Source organism: Pleurodeles waltl, chromosome 10, assembly GCF_031143425.1.
Source record: "Pleurodeles waltl isolate 20211129_DDA chromosome 10, aPleWal1.hap1.20221129, whole genome shotgun sequence".
Lineage (NCBI taxonomy): Eukaryota > Metazoa > Chordata > Amphibia > Caudata > Salamandridae > Pleurodeles > Pleurodeles waltl.
Window position 1 is genome coordinate 643,916,647 of NC_090449.1, and position 20,285 is coordinate 643,936,931.

The following is a 20,285-nucleotide window of genomic DNA, read 5'->3' on the forward strand; positions in this document are numbered from 1 at the left end:
AAAATAACACAGCTGGTAACACAGAAAGCGACTGACCAGCTCACATCCGTTACAAGTAAGTATCGGTCAAACAACAGAGAGCATTTTAGTGGCACAAGGTCAGGATGGATCACACCAACAGAAAAGAATAGAAGGAGGACAAGAGGAACGAGTTGTGAGAGAGTATCCTAATGATAAGAAGCAGACAAATAAGTGCACTGTCAAGGAGCACGACAGAGCCCTAGACAAAATTAAACATGTGCTAAAGGAAATGAAAAAGCCACGAGTTTTAGACAAAGAGGTGCCAGAGCGCTATCGTAAGTAACAGTTTCATCTAATTAACATGGCAACTCACTATAGAATACCAAATGGTCATGTATAACTGTGTTATATAATAGTTACCTACTTAAGAGGTAGAGAGCTAAGGAGCTGGAGGCTGCCAAGTCATCTCATACATTGACTTGCAGTTTTTAGCTCAGTCATTCCTCCAGCCTAAGAAAAAGGTGGAGAATTACGCAAAAAAATAGACTTACCTGTCTTTCCCTGAGCTGATCTGTGTTATAAAAATGCTATCGATGATGAGAAAGTCGTAACTTTACTTCAAATTTTGCTTATCAATGTGGATTAGACTATCATGGAACTGGATGAAAGAGAGCAAAATATTTCTCTGGGAAGAGCATGTGAGCCAGTGGGCTTACTTTTTCTCATGCGGCCTAGAGCATTTCAGAGGACACACTTCTGAGACATGAGTCCCACAAGTGAAGCAAGGCATAGTGAACTTGCCATAACTCTGTCATTAAGTGATCAACAGAGTTTCCTGTCCTGGACAGTGAAGAGAATTGCTCGCACATTGACTCTAGGGGCTGCATTTACTAAACGTTTATGCAACGCAGGCAGCAAGTAAAGTTGCTGTGATGCATTTTGTGAAAGAGGGAGAGCACAAATGTTCCATATTTACAAAGATATGGAGCATTCCTGCTATTGCCTTACCTTGTTGCACTGTTTGCAGCCCAAGACCAACTAGGGTACCCTTGCACCATAGTGCAATAATGCCTGGGTAACGTGCAGCATTATGTTTTTTTTGCAGAAAGCGATACCTTCCTGTAAAAACACAGGCCCTCATTCGGACCTTGGCGGGCGGCGGAGGCCGCCCGCCAAAGTCCCGCCGTCAAAATACCGTACCGCGGTCGCAAGACCGCGGCGGGTATTTTGACTTTTCCCCTGGGCTGGCAGGCGGCCGCCGAAAGGCCGCCCGCCAGCCCAGGGGAAAACGACCTTCCCACCATGAAGCCGGCTCGTAATCGAGCTGGCGGAGTGGGAAGGTGCGACGGGTGCTACTGCACCCGTCGCGTATTTCACTGTCTGCTATGCAGACAGTGAAATACTAGCGGGGCCCTCTTACGGGGGCCCCTGCAGTGCCCATGCCATTGGCATGGGCACTGCAGGGGCCCCCAGGGGCCCCGCGACACCCCCTACCGCCATCCTGTTCCTGGCGGGCGAACCGCCAGGAAAAGGATGGCGGTAGGGGGTGTCAGAATCCCCCATGGCGGCGCAGCGAGCTGCACCGCCATGGGGGATTCAAATGGGCAACGGAAAACCGGCGGGAGACCGCCGGTTTTCCATTTCTGACCGCGGCCAAAGCGCCGCGGTCAGAATGCCCAAGGGAGCACCGCCGGCCTGTCGGCGGTGCTCCCGCCCCTGTTGGCCCTGGCGGTGCAACACCGCCAGGGTCATAATGAGGGCCACAATCCTTAGTGGCATACTTAAAGTGGAAACAGGAATGTGAATACACCCGCCCCCCATCTGTGGGACATCATTGTGTTTTTAGGTACACACAGAAAATAAGTTGTGATGTAACCCTATACTTTCTGTTCAAGATCCTGGACACGTTAACACCACACATCTGTATATATACACAATTTATATGAGTCTCATTGTTTTATGTATTTACTTGACTCATTGAGAGTATATTCAAGGAGAGTAAATTGTAGAAAACTCTGTATCTTGTGTTCAATATGTTGGTTATTTGTTAATATCTTAAATGTATTTGTGTTTGTCTGTTGTATATGATGTTGTACATGAAGTGTAATATGTAATCATGATTCCTGTCTGTACAAGAGTTTAATTTGTTTTTGGACCTTTTACTAAGAGGATTCTTTGTGAGTGCTATGTAAATTTAAATTAAAAATATTGGATTTTGTAAAAGAATTACTGGCCCACATGATTTATGTTCATGTTGTGTAAACCTGACTAGAATTGTTTATCTATAGCTATTGGGGGGTATTGTACTTTAGGTATATGTCTAGATGCCTCCCTCAATGAAGAATCAAACTCTATCATTATAACGGACTTTGGGCCTGATTTAGATCTTGGCTGTACTCCTGTTGTTCCTCTGTGGCAGCGTTTACAAGTACTCCGTCAAGCTGACGGATTCCCATCCATTCTATTTAGATGTCTGCTGGCTGAACCTCCATCCATGTTGACAGAGTGTTTGTTTCCAGTTGCTTAAGCAGCACACCACATATGACGTGGCAGATTCCTCTGCTGGCCACATTATTTTGTTGCCATCAGGGTGGGGGGATTGCGCCAAGCACACTTACATCTCACATTTGTGCTGGCATTGTCCTAGTGGCAGATTCCTGACAGCAGGATTCCGTCAAGGGACACGTTTAACATTGTACTGTGGGCCTGATTTAGATGCTGGCAATAACGGTCTTGCCATCAACTTTTCAATGGGAAACCCACCTGCCGCCATGACAGTCCACCCGCTGTATTTATACGTCAGCAGGAGCATAGGCTAAAGATAGGCGTCTCCGCCAAGAATCTTCACCCACATCTACGGCTCCATAGGCAAAAGCAGCAGATGGCCGGACGGCAGCCCCTTTTACCACCAAGCCAATCATTATGTGCAGTCCCACCAGCGCAACTGTGGCGGCTAAACCTCCACACCTGAGTTGGCGGTTTAGGAGCTATATAAACATGAAACTCATCTTTTTTAATACTTTCAGACATTAAGAATCACAACTGTCATGTGCCTTATAATGAAGTCTTATAATATTATACTATAGTTAACAGGAAGTAAGTAGTAGAAATAGTTTACACTCTCCTCAAGGCAGAGTACACAACAGCATTAAAACAACAGTTTAGACGTATCAGTAAGACAAACAAACCAGTTCTACCCTTCAGTAAAGGTGGCCATTAAATTCCAGTATTTATTGCTGGCCCTGTTAATGCACATACCAGAATTATGACTTTAGCAGCTATCTCACCCTGTGATTTTCCCAGGTAAGATACAGCAGGTAAAATTTGATGAAATGTACTTGGGGAAAATGCCCAGTCATTACTGGAATTATCTTTGTGTTGTAAGCACCAAAGTATACATGTAATGCGTGAAAAAAGGATGTAGTTGCTATTTATTGCTCTTGATAAATTCCACCCCTGTGGAGTTGAACTTTAATGAGTGCAGTAAATTTTGGACCAAACACTAAGCCACTCGGGGCCAAAGAGTCTCTGCTCCCATAGTAGGAAGAAAATAACATACCTGGTCACACATAAAGGGAATGACCAGCTCACATCCGTTACAAGCAAGTATCAGTCAAACAAATGAAAGCATTTTAGTGGCACAAGGTCAGGATGGATCACACCAACAGAAAGGAACAGAAAGAGGACAAGAGGAAAGAGTTGTGAGAGGGTTTACTGATGAGAAGAGGCAGACAAATATGGGTGCAGTCAAGGAGCACGACAGATTCCTAGACAAAATTAAACATGTGCCAAAGAAACATGAAAAAGCCACAACTTTTAGACAAGTAGGTCCCAGAGCGCTATTGTAAGTAGCTGTTTCATCCAACTAACATGGAAACTCAATGTAGAATACCAAATGGTTATGTATAGCTGTGTTATACAACGGCTACCTATTTAAGAAGCTGGAAGCTGCCAAGTCATCTCATTCACTGACTATCACTGAGGCAGTTTTTAGCTCAGCCATTCCACGTGGAGAGTTCTACAAAAAAGATAGACAGCTGGCTTTCTCTGAGCTTGTCTGTTTTTATAAAAAGGATACTGATGATGAGGAATTCGTAACTTTACTTCGTATTTTGCTTATCAATGTGGATTAGACCATCATGGACCTGGATGAAACAGAGCAAAATATTTCTCTGGGAAGAGCATTTGAGCCAGTTGGCTTACTTGTTCTCACGTGGCCTAGAGCATTTCAGTGGACAAACCTCTGAGACATGAGTCCACAAGTGAATGAAGGCAGAGGGAAATTGACATGATAGCGTCATTAAGTGATCAATACAGTTTCCTGTCCTGGAGAGTGAAGAGAATAGTTCGCACCTTGGAGTCTAGGGGCAGCATTTACTAAACATTCATGCAATAAAGGGCAGCAAGAAAAGTTGCTGTGCAGCGTTGTGTGAATGGGAGAGAGCAGAAATGTTCCATATTGACAAAGATATGGAGCATTTCTGCTCTCGCCCTTCCCTGTTGCTCTGTGTGCAGCCTAAGACCAACGTGGGTACCCTTGCACCACAGTGCAAGGATGCCTGGGTAAGGGCAGCATTGTGTTTTTGAAGAAAGAGATACCTTCCTGCACAGACACAATCCTTAACGTCATCCTTAAGGTGGAAACATGAAGGTGAATACACCTGCCCCCCCATCTGTGGGACATCATTGCATGTTTAGGTACAGACAGACAATAAGTTGTGATGTAACCCTACACTTTGTTTTCAAGATCCTGTACACCTGTAATACCACAAATCTGCATATATTCACAATTTATATGCGTCTCATTGTTTTATGTATTCACTTGACTCATTGAGAGTATATACACGGAGAGTGAATTGTAGCATACTCTAAAATATTGTGTTCATTATCTTGATTATTTGTTCATATCTGAAACGTATTTGTCTTTGTTGTACATGATTTTGTACATGATGTGTGATATGTAATCATGATTCTTTGCGAGTGCTACATAAGTTAAAATTAAACGGTATTGGTTTTTGCAAAGGTATTGGCACACATGATTTATGCTCATGTTGAGTACATTTGACTAGAGTTGGTTATCTATAGTTATTGGGGGCACTGTGCTTTGAGTGTTTTTCTAGATCCCCCCTCAATGAAGGATCAAACACTATGATTATAACAGACTTTGGGCCTGATTTAGGTCTTGTCTGGACTCCCGTCATCCTTCTGTGGCAGCGTTCACAAGTACTACATCAAACTGATAGATTCCCGTCTGCCCTATTTTGATGTCTGCCGGTTGAACCTCCATCCACGTTGACAAAGTGTTTCCCGTCGCTTAAGCAGCACACCGCAGAAAATGCGGTAGACTCCTCTGCTGGCTAACATTACTTTGTTACTGTGAGGGTGGCGGGATTGCACTGAGCATATTTAGATCTAACATTTGTGCATGCATTGTCCTAGTGGCAGATTCCTGATGGAGGGATTCCTTCGCAGAACACGTTCAACATTTTACTGTGGACCTGATTTTGATGTTGGCAGTAATGTTTCTGCAGTCTACTTTTCAATGGGAAATCCACCTGATACAAAGACGGTCCGTCCACCATATTTAGATGTCAGTGGGAGCATAGATCAAAGACCTCAGAAGGTCTGCCATCACCACCAGGAATATTCGCCGCATTGATGGCACCATAGGCAAAAGTGGCTGGCGGCGGGACGACAGCCCCAATTACGGCTGAGAAAATCATGATGTGCTGTCCCACCAACCCAACTTTGGTGGCTAAAACACCACACCTGACTGGGGGCTTGGAATCTATATAAACATGAAACTCACCTTTCTGGCACTTTCCACATACCCTGCCACCATGAACCCACTGTTACCAGACCTCCCATTGCTCCTGAGCCAGGACCAAGATGGAAATCAACCCTGTCATCGCCGGAACAGAAAGTAAGTCACAGGCATTCCTGTTACCCTTGGAGTTGTAGCATCACAGTAATACTGGACTCGTGCATGGCTCAATAATTTAAGTAAACACCACCATAAAGTTGCACAATGCTAAAGTGCATAATGGTGTTGTCAGAAATTGTATCAGAACAGTCCTCGAGATATAAGTGGCACCCATCAATCTGGTATGGACTGCCTTCATGGCATTGGACACCTACACAAAAAGTCACAATCACAAATACAAATGTGTCCATAAACGTACGCCCACAAAATATAGAAAGTATCAATTTAAACAGTATCCCAAATTTGAACCAAACAATTCCATGATAATGCAGCAATTACACTTCAATATGCTACAGGTGGGTGTACGCAGTCTGTAACACAATTTTTACTGTTGAACTGCAAGCATTGCGGAGATGTATGAAGGGCATATGTCCCCTTGGTGAATGCAATATATCACAAAAAAAATCACATTTCACTATAAAGTGCCAGGTTATCTGTGTAATGAATATGTGTATATTATTGACACATCATGTCATAATAGACACACAGGCATTCTCCACTCACAAAAACAGAAACACCTATAATTTTGATGTAAGTGTTCAACAACAACATGAATGTGTGCATCAAAATTGAAATGTCAATCACTAATGTTCAGTACCACAGAAGGATGATGGACGGAGTGTAGAAACTTTACAAACACTCACCCCCTGTCACAGATCTGGATTTAATCCATTGTTCTTTTGCTCACCATGCCACTCCAGTTTGGACCCAGCCATCTGCAAATCAGTCTTGACCCTGTTCTCCAGGGGAACAGTCCAACCCGAACTACCAGGCCAGGTCCTCACTGGACCGAAACAAGCATCCTAGGACCAGTTTCAGGGTATCACCCTTCATCAGCCAGGCTAGCTTGAATCCAGTGGCACAGTGAGCAATGGACCCATTTCTGGGCATACCCTTCCCACTTAGGGCAACTTTAGTAACACAAAAGGATGATGGACGGAATGTTGAAACTTTACAAACACTCACCCCCAGACACAGATCTGGGTTTAATCCATCGTTCTTTTGCTCACCATGCCACCCGAGTTTGGACCCAGCCATCTCCAAATCAGTCTTGACTCTGTTCCCCATGGGAACAGTACAGCCTGAACTGCCAGGCCAGGTCCTCACTGGACCCCAAACAAACATCTTAGGACCGGTTTCAGGGTATCACCATTCATCACCCAGGCTAGCTTGAATCTAGTGGCACACTTGACAAGGGACCCACGTCTGGGCACACCCTTCACACTTGGGGCAACTTAAATAACACAAAAGGATGATGACGGAGAGTTGAAACTTCAGAAACACTCACCCCAGTCACAGATCTGGGTTTAATCCATCGTTCTTTTTCTCATCATGCAACCCCAGTTTGGATCCAGCCTCCTGCAAATCAGTCTTGACCCTGTTCTCCATGAGAACAGCCCAGCCCGAACTGCCAAGCCAGGTCCTCACTGGACCCGAAATAAGTGTCTTAGGACCGGTTTCAGGGTATCACCCTTCATCAGCCAGGCTAGCTTGAATCCAGAGGCACAGTGAGCAAGGGACCCACGTCTGGGCATACCCTTCCCACTTAGGGCAACTTTAGTAACACAAAAGGATGATGGATGAAGAGTTGAAACTTTACAAACACTCACCCTCTGTCACAGATCTGGGTTTAATCCATCATTCTTTCGCTCACCATGCCACACCAGTTTGGACCCAGCCACCTGCAAATCATTCTTGACCCTGTTCCCCATGGGAACAGGCCAGCCGGAACTGCCAGGCCAGGTCCTCACTGGACCTAAAACAAGCATCCTAGGACTGGTTTCAGGGTGTCACCCTTCATCAGCCAGGCTACCTTGAATCCAATGGCACAGTGAGCTAGGGACCCACGTCTGGGCATACCCTTCCCACTTAGGGCAACTTAGTAACACAAAAGGATGATGGACGGAGTGTTAAAACTTTACAGACACTCACCCCCAGTCACAGATCTCAGTTTAATCCACTGTTCTTTTGCTCACCAGGCCACCCGAGTTTGGACCCAGCCATCTACAAATCAGTCTTAACCCTGTGCCCCATGGGAACAGTCCAGCCGGAACTGCCAAGCCAGGTCCTCACTAGACTGGAAACAAGCATCCTAGGACCGGTTTCAGAGTATCACCCTTCATCAGCCAGGCTAACTTGAATCCAGAGGCACAGTGAGCAAGGGAACCGCATCTGGGCACACCCTTCCCACTTGGGGCAACTTAAGTAACACAAAAGGATGATGACGGAGAGTTGAAACTTTACAAACACTCACCCCAGTCACAGATCTGGGTTTAATCCATCGTTCTTTTTCTCATCATGCCACCCCAGGTTGGACCCAGCCACCTGCAAATCAGTCTTGACCCTGTTCCCCATGAGAACAACCCAGCCCGAACTGCCAAGCCAGGTCCTCACTGGACCCGAAATAAGTGTCCTAGTACCGGTTTCAGGGTATCACCCTTCATCAGCCAGGCTAGCTTTAATCTAGAGGCACAGTGAGCAAGGGACCCACGTCTGGGCATTCCCTTCCCACTTAGAGCAACTTTAGTAGCACAAAAGGGTGATGGACGGAGAGTTGAAACTTTACAAACACTCACCCCCAGTCACAGATCTGGGTTTAATCCATCGATCTTTTGCTCACCATGCCACCCCAGTTTGGACCCAGCCATCTGCAAATCAGTCTTGACCCTGTTCCCTGGTCCAGTTCGAACTGCCAGGCCAGCTCCGCACTGGACCAGAAACAAGCATCCTATGACCGGTTTCAGGGTATCACCCTTCATCAGCCAAGCTAGCTTGAATCCAGTAGCACAGTGGGCAAGGGACCTATGTCTCGGCATACCCTTCCCACTTAGGGCAATTTTAGTAACAGTTTCCTGATTCTGATGGGTGTTGACCTGATAGATGACAGAAAAGAACAAGAAAAGAAAATTCCTTCCCTGTCAGCGGTAGGCAGGTCCCCCACCCCCTAACACTCATCAGACGCCCCCCACCGACTCCAATCCTCACACTCCCCCACCCCCTTCGATCTCACACTCCCCTCACCCCTGATACACATACACACCCGCAGACACGCACCACCCATACACCCAATCACTTACACTGGCATACATGCATACTTCCAGACATGCTCGCACACATTCTTAGACACAATCACACTGATATGCAGACATGCACTCACTTCACCATTCTTACATGCATACACTCACAAGCATACAACCACGCAAACAACACAACACACACATGCATTCACACACACACACTCACACAACCACACACACACTCAATATTCCCCACCCCGCTGCCCTGTCAGAAGCTCGACTTACCTTTGTTGAAGAGGTCTTCCAGCAGGGAATGGAAAGGGGTGCTGCTACCGCCAGCAGCGCCCTGCCAGCAGAACACCGGCAGGCTGTAACACAGGTCATGGTATGGCTTGTGGCGTTCTACTGGCGTGGCGATGCTGGTGGCAATGCCAGCTTACCCCCGTCCGTCGGTATGATCGCTGCTGGATTTCCACCCTTCTTGTGGTGGAAGTCCAGCAGTGATCATAATATGGCAGACGGATGGTAGCTGCGGTATGTTGGCGACCGTTACCGCGGCAGTAGGCGGTTTTTACCACCATTGTTATAATGAGGGCCATAATGTGATAGAATCCCAGGTGACGGTACAGCAACAAACAACTCCAGACCCTCTACCTTTTTAACTCAACATCATTCCAACATTGGCTGTATGTTGTCAATCATACTACTAGTACACAGGCTACTGGCCACTGGTAAACAGTGGCCTGCTGTTTGTGTGATGAAATAGGATTTGTGTGTTACATGGGCACACATTACAGCTTCTACTTTCAGGTGACTTAACACGTCCATGCAGAGACATTTGAGACATTGGTCAAAAACAATCTGTCCCAGCTACATCATTCTGTCAACTCCAATCACAACACTACCCACATTACCAAACAGGAACCAAATAGCCTGTCAATCAGAAAGGAAGATGTTGTTCAGTCAGACATTCCCCAATCAAACATCTACCTGCTCATTTGGGGTCCCATAGAGTTGGCTGTACAGGGACATAACTTCCCTGGAAAGGAGCTTCAGAATAAGCAGCCTTTTTTTGGAAGAGGCAGGACAAGAGGAAGGATGAGACAAAAAAATGAACAACACGTTCAATGGGAGGATTTGACTCAACGAGTAACCAGGAGTATGTCCAGAGAGTTTTTACCTGGGATGAGCAAGGAGTGAATTTGATTATGAACTTGTCAGATTTAACCTTCTCGGCTCCCCAAGAAAAAGTCCTGGTAAGAGGCCTGGGGTTTGTTCCGACAAATGTAGTGGATTCTTTAAAACTTAGACAGGAACTCACAGAATTCTGTAGAACAACAAGGAGATTAAAGAGGAAATTTGCACACTGGTGGAGGAAGCTGTTAATCATAGGTAGATTACAGAAAAGGAAGTGACATTTCTATGTAGAGAGAACCCAGTAACCCCCTATTTTTTAACACTTCCAAAAGTTCACAAACCTACTAGACTCTCTCAGGGTACCCTATTGTTTCTGGAATTGGCTCATTGTTAGAGGCTTTATCACAATTTTGTGATTTTTTCTCAAACCTTTCTTTCATAGGTGTGAGTCCTATGCTAAAGAAACGAGGGATGTTCCTAATCTCACTAAGCACATGGAATTTGATCCTGACCTAGACCTCTTAGTGGGACTAGACATCGAGTCCCTGTATACAAACATTCCCCAAGAAAAAACCCTGAGGGTGATTTAGGATATCCTATATCGACAAGACTGGAGCTACAGAACACCTAGAGCCTTTATTCTTGACCTAGCGCGCTTAGCCTTGACGAAGAATTTCTTTGAATTTAGAGCGGAGATATATCTCCAGACACATGGTACATTGATGGGCAGTACCTTTGCACCAAAGGCTGACTCTATGTGGAAGAATTCGAGAGAAATGTCATCTATGGACAAGAACAATCTTGGAAGAATTACACCAGACTGTGGGGCCAGTTTATATTTGATGTCCTCCTTATCTGGAGAGAGGATCGAAGTTCCTGGACCAATTCATGACATGGCTTAATAGAAGAAATCCACTGCTTTATTTCAGATTCACAATCACTAGGTATTACCCACAATTTTTGGACTTAAAAGTTATGTCCACATCGGGGGGATTGTCCACAGAAGTGTATCATAACCCAACAGACAGGAACAGCCTCCTTTTGTTCCCAAGTCATTAAGAGAAAATCTGAACAGTTCCTAAGACTTTGGAGGAATTGCTCTGAATTGAGGGATTTTCAACAGGAATTCTCAATACTGGAACATAAACTGAAGAATCAAGACTACCCGTCTAGGATTATCCAGAGGGCATAGAAAAGAGCAAGAGCTGCAACCGGGGTGTTCTGTAGGAAGAAAGGATGAAACCTAAAATAGACCGACCTATCTGTGTGACAACTTTTAGTACAGCCTTCAACACAGTCAAACAAATTAATAATAAAAACTGGAGGATTCTAAATTCCAGTGGCTTGAATTTGGAAAAACCTATGTTTTCTTTCAGGAAAAGAGCCAGTATACACAATCTGCTGGTTCATACAAGACCTCAACGGCAAGCATCCATGAATGAACCAAGAATGTGGGCTCCTCCACCAGATAGGGGTCATACAGCCTGTGGTTCATGTAGTGTATGCTCTATTACAAAACACACCAAGATGGTAGATGTGGGTTTGGCATCTCCCTGGGTACAAATGAAACATGCAAAAGGCAATTCAGAGAATGTGATTTATTCAATCCAGTGCCCGTGTAACCTTCTCTATGCTGGAATGACCACATGGAAAGTAAACAACAGGATCATGGAACATAGAAGTAACATCAGATGTAGGAAGACAACAACTAAATTGACCACCCATTATCTTGAGATGGGACATAGTGTGGGGGATTTGGGGTATCTCTTTAAACATGAACAAAAGTGGAATTTACTGTATTCACAGCCATGAATGGGGACTGAATGATGACATACCTTGGCATCAATTAAATTGCCTATACTACATGCAACTTATGCTGAAGCATGGTCATTCATTATACACAGTTTGCTACCACCCCTTCCCTTCCTTCCTTCTTGAATATAGAGATTTGGAGTAATCATGTTGATTTATGACATGGTAAAGTTTTGTCTATTATATTGTTTATGGTATCACAAGATCCCCTGTTCCCCCACAAGGCTTAATGTCGCCAGTAACTATCTATTATGAGACCATACAACTACATAGGTCCCCCCATTCACAGTTTGAATTTTCACTTTAAACTCCACCATCGGATGATGGGGTGCTGATCCACCCCATTTTGAGTATATGGTGGACGTTGTTTGAGGATAAATAGTGGGGATAGAGATTCCTTGAAGAGTTACGATGGCCGCCTCATTTACAGGGTTTGATCTCCTGATTTTTATTGCAAATGTGCTACTGAACGCGTGACGTCAGTGGTGATTGTGTGTTCCAATGGCATGGGAAAAAAGATGGAATGCAGCGATACTCTGATGCCTACATGGAGCTACCTGTCACTGAGAAAGGAGGCGCTGACCCCTTGATGAAGTAAGTTGTGGGTCTGAGGATCGGTGTACGGGTGGAGACGGGGTGTGGGTATTCTATTCTTAAGGGTGGACACCGGTACAGTGGAGCCCTTGGTTGGAGGGAGGCTTGCGAGAAGGGTTTTGATGAGCGATAATACACCCTCGGGATGAACACACACAGTTCGGCATTCAGTACAGCATTCATTACAGATATGCTGGTAACACAAACAGTACGGCATTCAGTACGGTACTGAGTGGGGGTATGCTGGGAGCATTGAACAATAGGGTATTTTCCTTAGAAGAGCACATGCTACAGGCCATCGAGGGAGCTTTGCCATCGGCACCTGGCAATACTTATTGCTATGAAGCATATTATTTTAGTTGACTGGTGACAGCATATCTATTTTATGGCCAGATTATGATATCCACCTAATGTGTACATAATTCCTGGATAGTGACATCCATGGCTCTGACATTATGACAATTCCCAATGAGGTACACAATATTAATGGAATAACATTTTCACACTTGTGTATGGTGATAAATTTTGCTATTGATCTTTTAACCAGTATGTGACTACAGGGAGGATCTCCCACTAAGTTCCAGTGTAGGCGACAGAGTAATGAAACTCAGTAAGTGAATGCGTATAGTAGGTGTTCCAATACTTCAGTGCCTGGAGTGTGCTACATTGGCGATGGTGTGGGCCATGATGGTAATGATATGAAGTTTTTATGGTGAGCCTCAAGTTGGGACTGGCCGTATTTGGTGTGCTCATCACTTCAGGTCAATGGGATACAGGCACATAAGCTACACAAGGACACATATGCTGGGTTGTTTCATGTTGTATGTTTATCATATTTATTCATTTGTCTTTTTGTCTTCATTTTAGATGATTCCAAGTATGTGTACTGATGAATGAGTCCAAGCTACCCAGTTTTTTGAGATTACATGACAACAGGTAGGAGGGCTTATGGGATCTAACGTCCTGATGAAGGGCGATTGACCCATATGTACAATGGAGATGGCCAAAACATGAGGGCTCCAGAGGTGAATGGATTATTGTGTCCCTATATCACCACCATTGGTCCATTTTTAATCCTATCCAGGGGATCCTTGAATAAAGATTAGGGCCGGATACTCATGAGATAGTTTTAGCAGTTTTGTCGGTTTTCTGCGTGATAGATCCCTATATGTTTGTGGTGTTTTGTTTACGCTTCCCTATTGCTCCATCCTCGTCATTGGCTATCGCAGGGATGTATAAGCAAAGCTCAATGATGAAGCACACCACGACTAGTGGGTGAGGGCACTTTAGCACCCCAGTATTATTTGACATTTAGGTAGAGCTTTTGTTTACTCTGAGGACATCTACCAGTTTTTCCTTGTCCCGTTTGTGATAATGGTTCAGTTTGTTGGGAGGACGGACAAGGGAATTTTTTCTCTCACCCCTTTCTTGGTGAGTATTTGTATTAATATCAAAGCAGGCCATTATACATCCATTAGACCCTTTTGCTAGTCGTTCTACAAAATCATGTTACTCTGATGAAAAGTGTAAGGGATTGACACAGCAATCTGTCAAAGGTGGTGTTTTCCTACATGATCAAGGAATCCCCTGGTACAGTCTAGCTTTAATTGTGTCAACAGTGGAGCAGTAGCATATGGAGCTTCCATTTTGATGGAAGTAAATGTGGATGAGTCTGCAGATTTTCTTGTTTTACAGGAGATGGAGTTGATCCTTCTCAGTCCTTTTGGATCGCCTGAGCTCAGTATGAGCTGGACCAAAAAGAGGGGGACTATGGTGGATTACAACCATTTGATCAGTCCAATAAAGCTGTCTCTTGCTAAACCACTCTCCCCATGTGTTTTACTGATTCAAGTACATCTAAATTTGAAAGTAACTTTTCAGCTCAATGGTAACATTTGGAATTTAACCTGGGTTTTTGCATTCAGAAGAGGGAAATGGCACAGCGGTGGCAGCAAGTAAAAGCGAAGGGTCAACTGTCACTACCAGCAATCCTGCCTTCCTGACGTCTTCGCTCTGGGACTCCTTTTTATACAATATAGAAGTGATATCCACAGCTCTTAAATTTCCTTCTGACAAACTGGAGCATCAGGTGGATCTGCTGAACACATTAGCAGTTCATGTAATCAGAATCGACAATGAACTGAAGGCATTGAATGAAATAATTCAAGCTGATCCAGCTACTGGTTATCACTTATGCTCATGCTCATCTACTCTTGATTTGCTCACCTCTATACTGTCTATCTTAGGTGCAATCTTGGAGAATGTTAAAGGCCCTGGACTTCAGTCTTATATAGCCCCCTCTAATGACATTCAGTAAGGAAAAGCCAATCAGGAAGCGTAATTGTCAGCATCAACAGCTATGGATTTGCTTAAAAAAGACAAATGGCCAGTGAGTACAAATAAAATTGTTTCATCTAATGAACCATCAACTGACACTGGTCATCCACATTCAATCTCCCCGACAGCTGGACAATCCAATGCCTCCTCATTTGTACCTAAAAGTTCTCTTTCAAAAAGGGAGAGAAAGCGGCAGAGAAAAGTGAGGAAAAAGCAGGGCAATCAAGCTGGCCAGGACAGGACTGAATTGAACACAAAAACCTTGCAACTTCTAAGCTCCTCTCCTCAGGCTGAATCTGTAATAACCATAGAACCCTCTAATAAAGTGAACCTCACCTTCTATTCGAAAGTTGATCTATCCAATCTTTCAAACCACTATCACATCGAAGGCTGGACAGTCACCCACCTGGGAGAAAAAAATATTCAAGAGCTTTTTATTAACTTGCATGTTACAGTCCCAAGCCAATTACCTATTAATCCTGACCTCATGGCCCTCACAGGACGCTCTTCCCCCGTGACGCTAGTGGAGCCTATTACAGCTCCCCAGGAACAGTTTATTGCTACCTTCACGGAAGCAGCATCGCCCATCAATCAGCAATGTGGCCAGTGCTATGAGGCCCAAATGAATGACAATGTAACAGGCAACTCATCATTCCATGCCACAGGCGACAATGTATGTTCTTATTTACACCTAGAGCAACAGTGTAATCTCTTGAATGCAAATTATATCATCCCTATGGACCTTGAGAACTGCCCCCGGGAGCCACAGCCTATGACTGGGATGACAATACATACAGCATATTTTGTCTGCAAACTAAGAAACGTGAGATTTTCCCCAGTTATGTGTTTAAAGGCAAACATGATATCCTTAGCAGAAGTGTCTTACTTAAACTGATTGGCAGTTTAAAGAGCTTGGAGCCCATAACTTCTAATCATCTTAAATTCGTAGAATTCAAGCCTCACCCAATGGTTGGAGGCAAGGAAATTACAATGATTTCCTGGTCTACCAAGGAAGTTGCTAACCAGATTTGTGAAAGCAGGGGTAAGGTTTTTGACTTGGGCAGAACAGTTCTGCATCAGGCCACCCTCATATTATCCCACCTCTCTGTCTTTGAGTGCCACAAATCCTGCTCCACAACATATAGGCATTGTTAGAGGTTCTGTTGGCTTAGAATAGTGGAGGAGTGGCTCTGAGCATCTGCAAGTTCCTAGCACCTTTTTGAATGGGCCCCCATCACCAAATTAACACCTTGACCCACAAAGGCAGTCTTGGGTTTCAGCCCACGTGTGAGCTCTCTCATGCATGAATTTTCTGATTGCCTTTCATACATGGAAAATCATATGCCCAACTTAGGACTACATCTAAAGCAACAATGCTACCTAAACAACACAAGCTCTCTCTTGCCAACCACAAGAGCAACCCAGAAAAGACTTGGGGTTCCTCTTCCTGCAAGGTGGGGGGTGCCCCTGCACATTCTATAATCACTCCTGACATTGAATCCTCTGTATCAGGGTCTACATTTTTGCCAAGTCCCAAAGCACAAACGTTGACAGTTCTCTTTTGAATGTGGCAGTCCTTACGGCCAAACTTGAAAATGGACCATGGTTTAACTTTATGGATACATTTACAACAGACTGTCTGCAAGAATCTTGGGCAGGCAAGCCAGTGCATTTAAGCGGATTCAAGACTTTCCACGGTGTGGCTGTCCAGACCGCCATGTTCATAATGACCACCTATGTATTGTAGAGTTTGGAGCTTGAGATCGACTCCCTCACTCTGAAATTTGGGCTTGATATGGCTAGGAGACGTTGATGCCTATCTTTGCCTGGCTTTTCTCTAAGATGCTTGTGGGCTTTCAGATGTTGATGGGAGCCCACACATCCATTTTTACATAATGCTTATGGAAATTGTCTTTAATTCCTCAATACTAAGGCCCTCATTCCAACCCTGGCGGTCGGTGTTAAAGCCGCGACCATACCGCCGACAGGCTGGCGGTCCAAAAAATCGAATTCTGACCCTGGCGGTTCCCGCCAACAGAGACCGCCGCTTCAACACTCCGACCGCCACGGCGGTACAAACAAACAGCCTGGCGGTCACCGCCAACAGCCCGGCGGGAGACAATGTACCGCCTACCCGATAACGACCCACCAATCCGCCACCTTTTCCGGGGCGGGAGCCCCGCCGATAAAAACACGGCGGAAACAGACTACGAACGGGAAAACGCTCACCTCCACATACTCCACGCGAGATTCCGGCAGTATGGAACCCGAGTTACAGGTCATCCCCGCACTCCTATACCTGCTCCTGTACCAGGAGCACGCCCGGCGGCGCGGAAGACATCGGTGAGTACTGCACCTACGACACAGGGGAGGGAAAAGATTACCGGCACACACCCACCCACCCACACCCACTACAACACACACATCAATGCATTCCCACAGATCACTGTCACAACCCACAAACCCCCCCTCCGAAATAATGCAAAGACCAAAAGAAGAGATCTTAAACGGGCAGATATATTGAAAAATGGACAGCAGTAATCCAAATAAATAAATAAACTATGTACAAAATATATACATCTACTATATGTAGTCCAACCACTGTCCGTGGACCACAGGGGTCCTGAGCAAAGGGGCAAGGCCCAGTCCCACGACAAGAACTCCACGGAGAGAACACTGCAGGGGCATCAGAAAGAAAAAAGGACAGGCACCTCAGGGGGAAGGGAAGGGGGGGCACCTCAGCCACTTGAGTACACGACGCCAGATCCACGAGGGGACTCCATGACCACTGGCCCATCCTGGGGAGAGCAAAGCCACAGTCCATACAGTCCATACAGTGGGTGGCCTGCCCACTGGGCCATCCTGGGGAGAGCAAAGCCACAGTCCATACAGTCCATACAGTGGGTGGCCTGCCCACTGGGCCATCCTGGGGAGTGCAAAGCCACAGTCCATACAGTCCATACAGTGGGTGGCCTGCCCACTGGGCCATCCTGGGGAGAGCAAAGCCACAGTCCATACAGTCCATACAGTGGGTGGCCTGCCCACTGGGCCATCCTGGGGAGAGCAAAGCCACAGTCCATACAGTCCATACAGTGGGTGGCCTGCCCACTGGGCCATCCTGGGGAGTGCAAAGCCACAGTCCATACAGTCCATACAGTGGGTGGTCTGCCCACTGGGCCATCCTGGGGAGAGCAAAGCCACAGTCCATACAGTCCATACAGTGGGTGGCCTGCCCACTGGGCCATCCTGGGGAGAGCAAAGCCACAGTCCATACAGTCCATACAGTGGGTGGCCTGCCCACTGGGCCATCCTGGGGAGAGCAAAGCCACAGTCCATACAGTCCATACAGTGGGTGGCCTGCCCACTGGGCCATCCTGGGGAGAGCAAAGCCACAGTCCATACAGTCCATACAGTGGGTGGCCTGCCCACTGGGCCATCCTGGGGAGTGCAAAGCCACAGTCCATACAGTCGATACAGTGGGTGGCCTGCCCACTGGGCCATCCTGGGGAGAGCAAAGCCACAGTCCATACAGTCCATACAGTGGGTGGCCTGCCCACTGGGCCATCCTGGGGAGAGCAAAGCCACAGTCCATACAGTCCATACAGTGGGTGGCCTGCCCACTGGGCCATCCTGGGGAGTGCAAAGCCACAGTCCATACAGTCCATACAGTGGGTGGCCTGCCCACTGGGCCATCCTGGGGAGAGCAAAGCCACAGTCCATACAGTCCATACAGTGGGTGGCCTGCCCACTGGGCCATCCTGGGGAGAGCAAAGCCACAGTCCATACAGTCCATACAGTGGGTGGCCTGCCCACTGGGCCATCCTGGGGAGTGCAAAGCCACAGTCCATACAGTCCATACAGTGGGTGGCCTGCCCACTGGGCCATCCTGGGGAGTGCAAAGCCACAGTCCAAACAGTCCATAACAGACTCCACTGCCACTGGAGGAGGCATGTTGGCCAGAGGACATCCTGCAGCCCTGCCCGAGACAGATCCTGCCCTGCCACGTCTGCCAAAGAGCCAGCGGTTCTTGCCTTGAAGGGCCCAGTTCAGCGGTTCTTGTCTTGAAGGGCCCAGTTCAGCGGTTCTTGAGACGGCGGTCCCCAGCGGAGCGGTGCTGGAGACGGCGGGGCCCAGTTCAGCGGTTCTTGCCTTGAAGGGCCCAGTTCAGCGGTTCTTGAGACGGCGGTCCCCAGCGGAGCGGTGCTGGAGACGGCGGCCATTCTATGGCCAACTGCTCATTGCCTGGTGGTGCCCTCCTGGGCAGCGGGGATGGTGCTCCTTCAATGCCCACCTGGGCTGTGGGTGGTGGGGCCCTCATGGCCAGCTGGGCTGGGTCCTCCCTGGGCAGCGGCTATGGGGGTGGTGGGCTCTCCCTGGGCAGCTGTGACGGTTCCTCCCTGGGCAGCGGCTATGGGGGTGGTGGGCTCTCCCTGGGCAGCTGTGACGGTTCCTCCCTGGGCAGCGGCTATGGGGGTTGTGGGCTCCTCCTGGGCAGCTGTGACGGGTCCTCCATGGGCAGCAGGCCTGCTGCCTGACTTCTCCGCCTTGCTGCCCTTGCCCTCCTTAGTCGGGAGTCTGTGGCCCTTTCCTCCCTTTGGAGCTGTGGCTGTTGACGGTGGCTGGCTAGTGTCCTGGGGGGATATAGAACCCGGGCTCCTGCAGCGGCCCTTCCGCCTTCTGCTCCTCTTCCCAGGGGGTGGGCTGCCTGTCCCCTTGCTGCTGGGCGAAGATCCAGACATGCGGGCTGGTGGGCTCCAATACCCCTGCACCCTTGTCAAGGGGGCTACAGGGCTGGTGGTGGCTGAGGTGCTCTTCTTACCCCGACGAGAAGGAGGGGGGGGCTCAGGGTCAGGAAAGAAGTTAGCAGTAGCGAGAAAGATTTTCTTGGGACAATGGAGAGTGGTAGGTACAGTGGGAATGGGAGTGGAGGGAGAGGATGTGGTTGTAGGTGAGTCACGTTTGCTGTCTTTGGGTGCAGGTGCAGGAGGGATAGGCTGTCATGAGGTGGATGGCTGTTGGGTGGGTGGGTGGCTGCGTTTGTGTGGTGTGGAAGAGGGGGTGACAGACACAGTGGGAGAGGACACAGGGGACGTGTAAATGGCAGTGGGGGTGGTGACTGCACGTGTGCGGACTGTACTGGAGGGTGTGCTGGTGATGGAAACACTGGCTGATGGTGAGGTGAATGAAGGTGTGAGTGTAGACGTCACAGGGAGGGAGGAGGGAGACGAGGAGGTGGGGGTCACAGAGGTGGTAGTGACTGTTGGCATGTCTGCATCGGAATGTTGCTTGTGTGAATGTCTGCGTGATCTGTGGTGCTTATGTTTGGATGAGCTGCTCTTGGGTGTTGAGGTGTGTGCAGGCTGGTCTGATGGTGTGGGTGGGACAGGCAGAGGAACAGGAGACTGTGAGGAGGGAGTTAGTAGAGGGAGGCAGGAGACAGGGAC